The sequence below is a fragment of the Arachis ipaensis genome, chromosome B01 (assembly GCF_000816755.2).
Source record: "Arachis ipaensis cultivar K30076 chromosome B01, Araip1.1, whole genome shotgun sequence".
In the NCBI taxonomy this organism is placed as follows: domain Eukaryota; kingdom Viridiplantae; phylum Streptophyta; class Magnoliopsida; order Fabales; family Fabaceae; genus Arachis; species Arachis ipaensis.
The window spans coordinates 85658158-85670013 of record NC_029785.2 but is presented as its reverse complement, the minus strand read 5'-3'; positions in this window follow the sequence as shown (position 1 = coordinate 85670013).

Below are 11856 nucleotides of genomic sequence, written 5' to 3'. Positions count from 1 at the left end.
AAACCTCGGGTCGTCTTCTCAAGGAATTGCAGGGAGGTATGTTCTTATTAGGGGTTATGAGTTTGTAAATTGGGGTTTTGAAGTTTGGGCGATGGGCACAGGTATATTTAAATGACAAGTAAAATAAATTAATAATAATAAAATCTCTTGGCAAGGTATGAAGAACTGGAAGTCCTATCTTGGTTATCCTTATCAATTGTAATGAGAATTGGATTTTTCTCCCACTTTGTTAACCTCTAACTATGAAGGTAAGTTAAGTGGATGAATTAATTTTTATTCCTTAGGTCCTAGTCTTTCCTTGGGAAAGGCTAGAGTTATTGGAACTCGAATTAATTCTTGAAGAATTCTAATTTTCAATCAACAATGAGTTTGATAACTCAAGAGTCTCCAATGACTCAACCAAAGCCAAAAGGGAAAATTCAAATTATTTATATAATAAATAAAAGAAAGCAATCATAATTCTGAAATACGTCAATTAGCACTAATAAAGATATCAAATGTAACATGGAAGAGTTCATAAATTAAATTAGAAAAATAAATAAAAGGAACATTGAACCTGGGATTGAGAGGCACTCCTAAAACTAAGAGAAATCCTAAATCCTAATCCTAAGAGAGAAGAGAGAACCTCTCTCTCTAAAAACTACATCTAAATCCTAATATTGTGAATATGAAAAGCTTTTTTTATGAATGGATGCATTCCTCTACTTTATAGCCTCTAATCTGTGTTTTATGGGCCGAGAACTGGGTTAGAAACAACCCAGAATTCGCTGGTTGTGAATTCAAACATGCTAAATTTCTGTCACTGCGATGCATCCGCATGGAGCACGCGGTCGCATCGTCTAGCGTCAGAGCAACTATGGTATATTATATATCAAACCGAAGCCCCAGACGTTAGCTTTCTAATGCAACTGGAACCGCGTCGTTTGGACCTTTGTAGCTCAAGTTATTGCCGTTTTAGTGCGAGAGGGTCAGGCTGACAGCTTTGCAGTTCCTTCAACTTCTTGTATTCCTTCCATTTTTGCATGCTTCCTTTCCATCCTCTGAGCCATTCTTGCCCTGTAATCTCTGAAATCACTTAACACACATATCAAGGCATCTAATGGTAATAAGAGAGGATTAATATTAGCAATAATAAGATCAAAGAAGCATGTTTCCAATCATAGCACAAATTCTGGGAAGGAATTGTAAAACATGCAAATAGTATGAATAAGTGGGTAAAGAGTTGATAAAAACCACTCAATTGAGCACAAGATAAACCATAAAATAGTGGTTTATCAACCTCCCCACACTTAAACACTAGCATGTCCTCATGCTAAGCTCAAGAAAAGCTATAAAAGAAGTGAAGAGGAATGATAGAATGTATGAAATGTAACCTATCTGTATGGATGCAACTACATGCAAAATGTTTCTACCTACTTGGTTAAAAGTAAATAAACTCTTCAAGACAAACATAAATCAGATTTCACTAATTCAATTCATACAATAAAAAGCAAGTACACTTGTAAGAAGATAGCTCATGAAAGCAGGGAACATAGAATTAAGCATTGAACCCTTACTGGTAGTGTATATGTACTCTAATCACTAAAGTGTATAGGGTAATTCACTCTACTCTTCTCTAATCATGCTTTCTAAACTTTGTTCTTCATCTAAGCAATCAACAAATATTTAATGTACCAATGCAAACAACATGAGGTCTTTTTCAAGGTTGTAATGGGGCTAAGGTAAGGGTAAAGGTATATATATAGCTAAGTGAGCTATAAATTGAATCTTTGACTAACCAAGCTCTCACCTAACATACATACACTCTATATACTGTTAAATTCATGCCTAACTACCCATAATTCCCACTTTTGTATGATTCCCATACTCATGTACCAAATTTTTTATATTTCTTTACTTTCATCACATGTGCATTGATCTTTTATTAACTTAGCATTGGGGTAATTTTGTCCCCTTATTTATTTACTTATTTATTGATTATTTTTGGATTTTTTCTCTTTTTTTTTGTAGAAAAATAAACATAACTTATCAATGCACATGGATTTTCCATTATTTTTCTATTTTGGTTTTTTCATGAGTAGGTTCCCAAATTCCCAATATTCAAATAAATTAGAAACATGATACATTCCCTTATTAACCCATGTTCCCACAATTTCCCCACACTTAGTTGTTACACAATCCCTATCTTAAGCTAACCAAAGATTCAATTGGGATATTTAATTATTTTTCTGCTTAAGGCTAGTGATGTGGTAAAATACAGAACAAATGGGGATTAAAAGGCTCAAAGTGGCTGACAAGGGTGATTTAAAGGGTAGGCTTATTTGGGATAAGTGAGCTACAATCAAATAATGGCCTCAATCATATGCATGCATGTAAATACACTAAATATTGGACATATAGACTGAAACAAAGTAAAGATTGCAATCATAGAGAAGAGAACACACAAGAATAAAAATTTATGGTTAAATAATGTAACCATATAAATAAGCTCAAATCTCACAGGTTGTGTGTTCTTTAGCTCAAAAACCATGTTCCAAATACAACTTCCAAACAAGTTTTAATATAAAAATTTTTCAATTTAAATTAGTGAAATATTATAAAAATTTCTTGAAAAAGAAAATATTACTTCATCCAAGTAGTAACTAAATGCATAAAATCAAACAAACATGCAATTAAATATGCAAATGCAACAATGAATAAACAAAGAAAATAGAATATTGGTGTTGAAAAAAATAACTAACCCTCGGAGATCGGTATCGACCTCCCCACACTTAAAGATTGCACCAACCTCGGTGCATGCTAAGATGTACAAGTGGACAGGTCTCTCCAACTGATGCATTTCTCCAAGGATTGTGCTGAAGGACTTGTTTGTCTCCCCATGTAAACGTCTTCCGGTTCTCTCCCTGGTGGCCATCCAGAAAGAAAAAGGGAAGAAAAGTAACCCAATAATAAAGATAAGAAAATAAATGAAGTATGGTTGGGTTAATGCCAAATGATAAGGGTCTCATTTACATGGAAGCTTCAACATGTACGTGAGAAAACAATATAAGCACATGGCATACTAGTGGTGCAAAATTTGCAACAAAGGAGAGGAAAATGTGGGTAATGCAAGATAGCATAAGTTCGTATCAATGCAAAAGAAGTACAAGTATCATAAAAGATTAGCATTGATTTAAATAATGTTACCCAATCAGAATAAAACAAGTCATAAGCACTAAGATAATACCAGAAAAGATATAACAGTTGAATAAGAACATTTGAACACCAATGGTAAAATAAAAAATTTAAAAAAGAAAATAAAAATATACAAAATTAAAATGCAATGAATGAAAGTATGCAAATAAATAAAATAAAATAAAAGATAAGAAGAATAAGAAGGGAGAGAAATAAAGTAAGAAAGAAAGAAGAAAGAAGAAATGATAGAAGAAATTAGGATTGGGGAAGAAAAGATAAGACAATTGGCTGATCTGAATAAGCTGTACGGTGCAAGCGACGCGGACGCGTGGGGCACGCGGTCGCGCGACTTGCGCTTAAACTGATTGACGCGGTCGCGTTGGTCATACGGTCGCGTCACCTGTTTTATGCCACTGGCACGAGGGCAGCCTCGCACTCGCACAACTCTCTGTTCAAAATCATATTAGTGCCAAATTTTGGGTGACGCGATCGCGTGGGGCATGCGATCGTGTAAGTGGGCTGGTAGAAGGATATGTGGAAAGGATTATGCGCTGAGCACTAATCCAGCACCACTCTAGCATAACTTTCGGTCGTGCACCCTTGTTACGTCGAAATCCAGGTCACGCGGCCGCGTGGGGCACGCGGTCGCGTGGGAGGCCAATATTCCCATTCGACGCGGACGCGTCAGCGACGCGGTCACGTGGGACGATTTGTGCCACGGGCACACCTCCAGCCACGCTCCTGTGTGACTCTCTGTTTGTTTATTATTTTCTCCCATCTCCTTGCGACGCGGACGCGTCAATGATGCGGTCGCGTTGCGTAACGTTTTTTTTTTATGAAGTATGCAGAGTGCAAAATGATATGGATGTTATGAGTAATTCCAGGTTCAATGAAATAATAATAAAACACAAAAACAAACAAAACAGACTAGAATTAAAACTGAAAAAGGGACGATCATACCATGGTGGGTTGTCTCCCACCTAGCACTTTTACTTAAAGTCCTTAAGTTGGACATTTGGGGAGTCCTTTGTTATGGTGGCTTGTGCTTGAACTCATCCAGGAATGTCCACCAATGTTTGTATCTCCAGTAACCTCCGGGGTCCCAAACTAGGCATGTAAAGCCCTTAAGAAGCTTCAAATAGATTCTTAGGCTCCCAGGGTGACAAATGTCAGAGCAGATTCCAGGATCCCAAATCTTGCTTTTACACCCATTTTTGTTGGGATTTGTATTTTTCCAGCCGGGTGATAAGTAATTTGAATTCTCACTGCATCTACCAAACAACTTCCTAGACCCATTCAATTGAGCTCTACACCAACCCTTGCATTTAAACTTTGAGCTTTCAACCATAATGAACCTTACAGGACAATTCTTACCACTGACCATCTTCCTCTTACTCTTTATGCCACAAAGAGCTATAAGTTTACCATCCGTCTCCAGTAGCCCATATTCAAGTGGAATTAGAAAGCTAAAGGATATGAATTTTACCCACTTGAATGTTGTGAAGGATGATGGAAACTTAGGGGGAGGGGTCTCCAATAACTTTGGCAAGGTGATTTCAAGCTCCACTCCCTTATGCTCTTTGACAACTTCCACCTCTTTGCAAACTTCTTTAATTTCAACCTCTTCCTCTTGGTAGCTTTCTTCCAATACAATCTCTTCTTCATTACTTACCAAGGGCATAGGAGGTTGTGCTTCTTCTTCTTGAATCTCCATCTCTTGATCAACCTCTTCCAAGTCCTTAACCATGACACGCATTGGAGGTTGTACACCCTCCTCAGCATCAATTTCAATCGCCTTGGAAGGAGGTTCTATAACCTGATTTTCCCATGGAGGTTCAGCATCTCCTAAGTCTTCAACCATTTCTTCCTCTGCAACTATTATGGCTTCCTCCACTTGTTTCAATACAAAGCCATGTTCCTCATTGTCCACCGAAGTTTCTAGTGTCTCCTTCATGCTTTGCTCTTCTTTTGATTCTCCACATGTAGCCATGGGAGTTCTTTGAGTGCTCAGATATTGGGAAGCTATTATTTTTACGAACTCGCCTAAGGCGGCTACGAAATTTAGCACACTCTTATTCATCCTTTCTTGCCTTTGAAGAATAACACGAAGTCTGTCATCCATTGGAGGTTGGGGTGAATATGAGGATTCATTGGTTGGGAGAGAGGGTTCATAATAGGAAGGTGGTTCATCTTGATAATGACATGGAGATGGTAAATATTGAGGTGGTGGTTCATAAGAGTAGTTGTGTTGGAAAGGTGGTGGTTCTGTGTATGGTTCACTTGGCTCATAAGATGGTTGGTATGGTGGATACGGGTTAGGATCATATGAGGGTGATTGGCGGAAAAGGGCTTGTGAGTATGGTGGTCCAAAGTCATGTTGAGGAAAGGGTTCATAGGCATATGGTGGTGGTGGTTGTTGATAGTCCATTGGAGGTGGTTGTCGCTAAGAGGGTTGATCAAATCCTTGTGGCTCCTCCCATCTTTGATTGTTCCAACCTTGATGCCTGTTCTCATTGTAATTTCTTCTTTCTGCAACATAATTGTAACCAGACTCATAGCGATGGGGGTGAGAACTCATGATAAATAAAAATTAAAAAAAAAATGAAAAATAAAAACAAATTGAAATTAAAAAGTTATTGAAATTTAAATTTTTAAATTTGAAAATTAGATTTTGAAATTTGAAAATTAAATTTTTGAAATCTGAAATTTGAAATTTTAAATTTTTTGAAATTTGAATTTTGAAATTTAAAATTTGAAATTCGAAATTTAAATATTGAAATTTGATTTTTGAAATAAGATAAGATAAGATTTTGAAAAAGATATGATTTTTTTTTTTGAAAAAATTTTTTTTAATAAATAAATAAAAAAACCAATAACCTCTTAATTTACGAAAAAGCAAAAATAAAAACAAAAATAAAAACAAATAAACAAGCAAAAAGCAAATATTTACAATAACCAATAATAAGGCACACGTTTGCAATTCCTCGGCAACGGCGCCATTTTGATGAGAGAACTTTTGCATGGTCTGGAAATTTGCGGATAAATCCTCGTTGCAAGTATAGTTTCTAAACCTTCAAAAGTTCTTTCATACAAACGTTTGGTTGTCACAAGTAACAAACCCCTTTTTAAAATTGATAACCGAGTATTTAAATCTCGGGTCGTCTTCTCAAGGAATTGCAGGGAGGTATGTTCTTATTATTGGTTATGAGTTTGTAAATTGGGGTTTTGAAGTTTGGGCAATGGGCACGGGTATATTTAAATGACAAGTAAAATAAATTAATAATAATAAAATCTCTTGGCAAGGTATGAAGAACTGGAAGTCCTATCCTGGTTATCCTTAACAATTGTAATGAGAATTGGATTTTTCTCCCACTTTGTTAACCTCTAACTATGAAGGTAAGTTAAGTGGATGGATTAATTTTTATTCCTCAGGTCCTAGTCTTTCCTTGGGAAAGGCTAGAGTTATTGGAACTCGAATTAATTCTTGAAGAATTCCAATTTTCAGTCAACAATGAGTTTGATAACTCAAGTGTCTCCAATGACTCAATCAAAGCCAAAAGGGAAAAATTCAAATTATTTATATAATAAATAAAAGAAAGCAATCATAATTCTGAAATACCTCAATTAGCACTAATAAAGATATCAAATGTAACATGGAAGAGTTCATAAATTAAATTAGAAAAATAAATAAAAGGAACATTGAACCTGGGATTGAGAGGCACTCCTAAAACTAAGAGAAATCCTAAATCCTAATCCTAAGAGAGAGGAGAGAACCTCTCTCTCTAAAAACTACATCTAAATCCTAATATTATGAATATGAAAAGCTTTTTTTATGAATGGATGCATTCCTCCACTTTATAGCCTCTAATCTGTATTTTCTGGGTCGAGAATTGGGTCAGAAACAACCTAGAATTCGCTGGTTGCGAATTCAAACATGCTGAATTTCCGTCACTGCGACGCGTTCGCATGGAGCACGTGGTTGCGTCGCCTAGAGTCAAAACAACTATGGTATATTATATATCAAATCGAAGCCCCGGACGTTAGCTTTCCAACGCAACTAGAAGCGCGTCGTTTGGATCTATGTAGCTCAAGTTATGGCTGTTTTAGTGCGAGAGGGTCAGGCTGACAGCTTTGCAGTTCCTTCAACTTCTTGTATTCCTTCCATTTTTGCATGCTTCCTTTCCATCCTCTGAGCCATTGTTGCCCTGTAGTCTCTGAAATCACTTAACACACATATCAAGGCATCTAATGGTAATAAGAGAGGATTAATATTAGCAATTATAAGATCAAAGAAGCATGTTTCCAATCATAGCACAAATTCTGGGAAGGAATTGTAAAACATGCAAATAGTATGAATAAGTGGGTAAAGAGTTGATAAAAACCACTCAATTGAGCACAAGATAAACCATAAAATAGTGGTTTATCAACCATACTTCTCTGTTTGCTTCACTGGACATCTTCGGGTTCAGCAATCTGGATCCAAGCTACTCCAGTCTCCCTTCGAACCGGTGCATGTAGCAGAAAATGGTAACGACAACGGCTACCACGACGACAGCATTTTTCTCTCAGACAAACCAATGCTTCCACCGCTTACAGAGATGGGATCAAAGGAAGGTTATGCCCTTCATGAGTGGCGCCTGTGAGAAGTGGGAAATGATGAAAAACTTGGGAAATTTTGAAGATTCAAAAAACCTTAATAAGGATGGGGTTGCTGATGTTGACCATGAGAGGAGAAAGAGGCTGTTGAGGAAGAGGCAGAAATGTCGAGAAGGGAGAACGGTGGATCGAATCGACAAGCCAACAGGTTCAGGGTTGAGCCTGTTGTGGGGGATGATGTGTTGGAATAGAGTGCAGTTTGGCAATTTTAAATAATTTTTTATGGTTTGGATAGATTTGTCTGTAAAAATTTGTCTTTTGTGGGTACAAAGTCACTTTCATTTTTTTATGGATATATTTGTCAGCGTGTTAAACTTTCATGGGTACAAATGGTAAGTTATTCTTATGTAATCCTTAGATATCAGATTAGTATATATAGGAGAAGATCACCCTCGTTTAGGATCTTCTTCCCCCACTTTTACATTTGAACACTATTCTGTTTACAGTATGAGTCGCTAACCTCCTAGGTTAAGGTTAGGAGCTCTGTTGATTCTTATGGATTAATAATATCACTATTCTATTTCAATCTATGCTTGATTCTATTCTAAGATGTATCTTCATTCTTCATCCTAATGAATTGGGAGTGTAACTTGACCGTCATCCCTATTTCACATGGGTTCTCGAGAGTCCTTGATGGGATAGTACTGAACCACAAGCTTGATTATACATCTCTGATGCCAGGGCATTTTGGCCAGTTTCACTGACCTTTTCTTTACTATTTTTAAGATAGTTTCATGCATTTTCTTAGAAAATAAGCTAGTTTTGGGTAGATATTCACTTACATCTTGATTCAAGCATACATTGTGCAGTTTACATGATTTCATGAGAATTTTGCATGAATTATATGACAAATTAGAGGATGCATGTCTCATGATTTGGATTAGAACTTTGATGCACTTTATTGCTTGATTTCAGGACAAAGGAAGCAAGGAAGAACCACGTTAGCAGCCACGTTAGTCTAACTAACGTGACCACTAACGTGGAATGGGAGCTAGCTTGCAACGTTAATGAGAAAAGTAATCGCCAATAACGCTCTCGAAGCCATCATAACCCACGTTAAGAGTCACGTTAACTAAGTTAACGTGAACTCTAACGTGGAAGAAAGAAAATGGAGCCAACGTTAGTGACACTTACCTTTGTCACTAACGTTGGACCAAGCTCATAATTGGCCACGTTAGTTGCCACGTTAACTTAGTTAACGTGGACTCTAACGTTAAGAAGCAAAAGAGAAGCCAACGTTAGTGACATTCACCTTTGTCACTAACGTTGGCCAAGCCTCCATAAGCCACGTTAACTCCCACGTTAACTTAGTTAACGTGGAAGCTAACGTGGAGAGAGCAATTGATAGCCAACGTTAGTGACACTTACCTTTGTCACTAACGTTGGGGTGAACCACCAAGAGCTACCATGAGTAATGTTAACTCCCACGTTAACTTAGTTAGCGTGGAAGCTAACGTGGATAAAGAGATGATGAGCCAACGTTAGTGACACTCACGTTTGTTACTAACGTTGGAGATGGCTAGCATGACTACGTTAGAAGCCACGTTAACTTAGTTAACGTGGACTCTAATGTGGGAAATAGGGGCACATTGGAACCTTAGTGACAAAGGTAAGTGTCATTAACGTTCTCGAAGGATTGGCGTTACTACGTTAGAAGCCATGTTAACCTAGTTAACGTGGACGCTAACGTAAGGACATGGGAGGACTCTCCACGTTATTGGGAAAGGTAAGTCCCAATAACGTGTGCGAAGGACTAAGAGGCAACGTTAGTGGTCACGTTAGTGCCACTAACGTTGAAGTCAATGTGATCATATTTGGGTTAGGAACGTTAGTGAAAAAGGTGATTGTCACTAACGTTCTCGAACTCACACTTTCACTTAACGTTGACACCACTAACGTCCTGAGTCAAAGTCCCTGCATACTTTACCTTTTCTCTCTGCAAGCAAAGCTAAGCCCAATGAAAAGGATAACCGCTTCAAACTCAAGATTCAGAGGCCCATACCCAAGACTTGAAGAGCCAACTAGAAGATAAGAAGAGTAGTATATATAGGAGTAGCTTTGAATTAGTTAGGGAGTTGAAAACTTTAGCGAGCCTTTGGCATAGAACTACTCTCTGTATTTTACTTTCTCTGCACTTCTAGTTTTACTTTCATCATGTATTCTCCATCTTGGTTTTCATTTTCCAGAGCTATGAACAACTAAACCCCTTTCATTGGGTTAGGGAGCTTTGTTGTAATTTGATGGATCAATATTAGTTTTCATTCTCCTTCTTCTATCTTTTCTCTTGATTTTACTAGAAAGCTTTCGATCTTCATCCAATTGGGTAGTTATCTTGAAAAAGAAGCTATTCATACTTGGATCTCTTCTGAACCTTGAAAGAGGAATGAAGAGATCATGCTAGAAATGATTTCTCATGCTGGACCAAATTGGGTTTGGATGGATATGTGACTATAATCCTACCAACACTTGATTTGGGAAATGCATGTGGTATAATCAGTGACTATACTTTATCTCTTCTCATGAGCAATTGACCAAGGAATTGGCTATTGATCAAGATTTCAGAGATTGAATTACCAAGAAATTGGAATTCGATCACTTAAGATTGCCAAGGAGATCAATGAATGCATTGATTGAGGAAGAGATGAAAATGAACTTGATCCGGAGAATGCAACATCTCCTGAGCCCAATGAACTCCCCATTTCTGATCTTACCCATTCTCTTTAATTTCTGCCATTTACTTTTATGAGCAATTGCCCCATTCCCGTTTAAGATTCTTTAATTTACTTTCCGCCATTTACATTCAGCTCTTTATTTCTAGCATTTACTATTTCTGCTGTTTACTTTCCCGCCATTTAATTTTCTGCAAATCTCAAATCAAATTCTGGTTCGCTCAACTAGAACATTCCTCTATTTAAAGTTGCTTGATCAATCAATCTCTGTGGGATTCGACCTCACTCTATTGTGAGTTTTTACTTGACGACAAATTCGGTACACTTGCCGAAGAAAATTTGTTGAGAGACGTGTTTTGTGCGTATCAAGTTTATGGCGCCGTTGCCGGGGATTGATTTTGAATCAACAATGATTAAATTGGAGGATAACTAGATTGAGCATTTTTCTTTTGTTTGATTTAAATTTCTGTTGAGTTAATTCGCTTTCAGTTTTAGTTAATTTCTTCCCTTCCCCCTACTTTTTCGTTTATTTTTTTTAGTTATTTACAAGTCAGTTCACTAACCCACTAACTGTTTGATATATTGCATCACTCACACTAACAGTAATTCTAACAGAATACTTTCTGGATCTGTTTCCTTGCTTGTACTTTGTTGGTTGTATGACAGGGAGAAGAAGCAGGGCTTCAACTTCCTTTGATTCTGAACTTGAGAGGACCTTCCTTAGATTAAGGAGGGAAGCAAGAGGAAAAAGAGTAGTGGGTGCTGAAGAAGAGGAAGAGTACTTTGAACTAGACATGGAGGAGAATATGGAGAACCCTCATGAAGAAGAGGCTCACAACCATGGCAGAGAAGGTCTAGCAAATCATGCTGCATAAGAGAGAAGAGTTCTAGGCTCCTACATCAACCCAAACCCAAGAAACTGTGGGAGTAACATTCAAAAGCCAACCATACATGCCAACAACTTTGAACTAAAACTACAGCTCATCACCCTTGTTCAGAACAACTGTTCATTCGGAGGAGGCGTCCAAGAAGACCCCAATCAACATCTAACCACCTTCCTGAGGATATGCGATACTGTGAAGTCTAATGGTGTTCATCCTGGCTAAACAATGTAGATGCTCTGCTGGCCCAAAACAAGCTCATTACCAAGCAATTAGCTGACCTCACCAAGAAGATGGAGAGGAACCAAGTAGTAACAATCACCACCTCATCAAGAACCCAAGAGGGAGTGAATGCAGAGGCAGAGAGTGAGCAGGAGCAAGCCAACTACATAGGGTCACCTAGGCAAAACCATGATCCATACTCCAAAACCTACAACCCTGGATGGAGGAACCACCCAAACTTTGGGTGGGGAAAT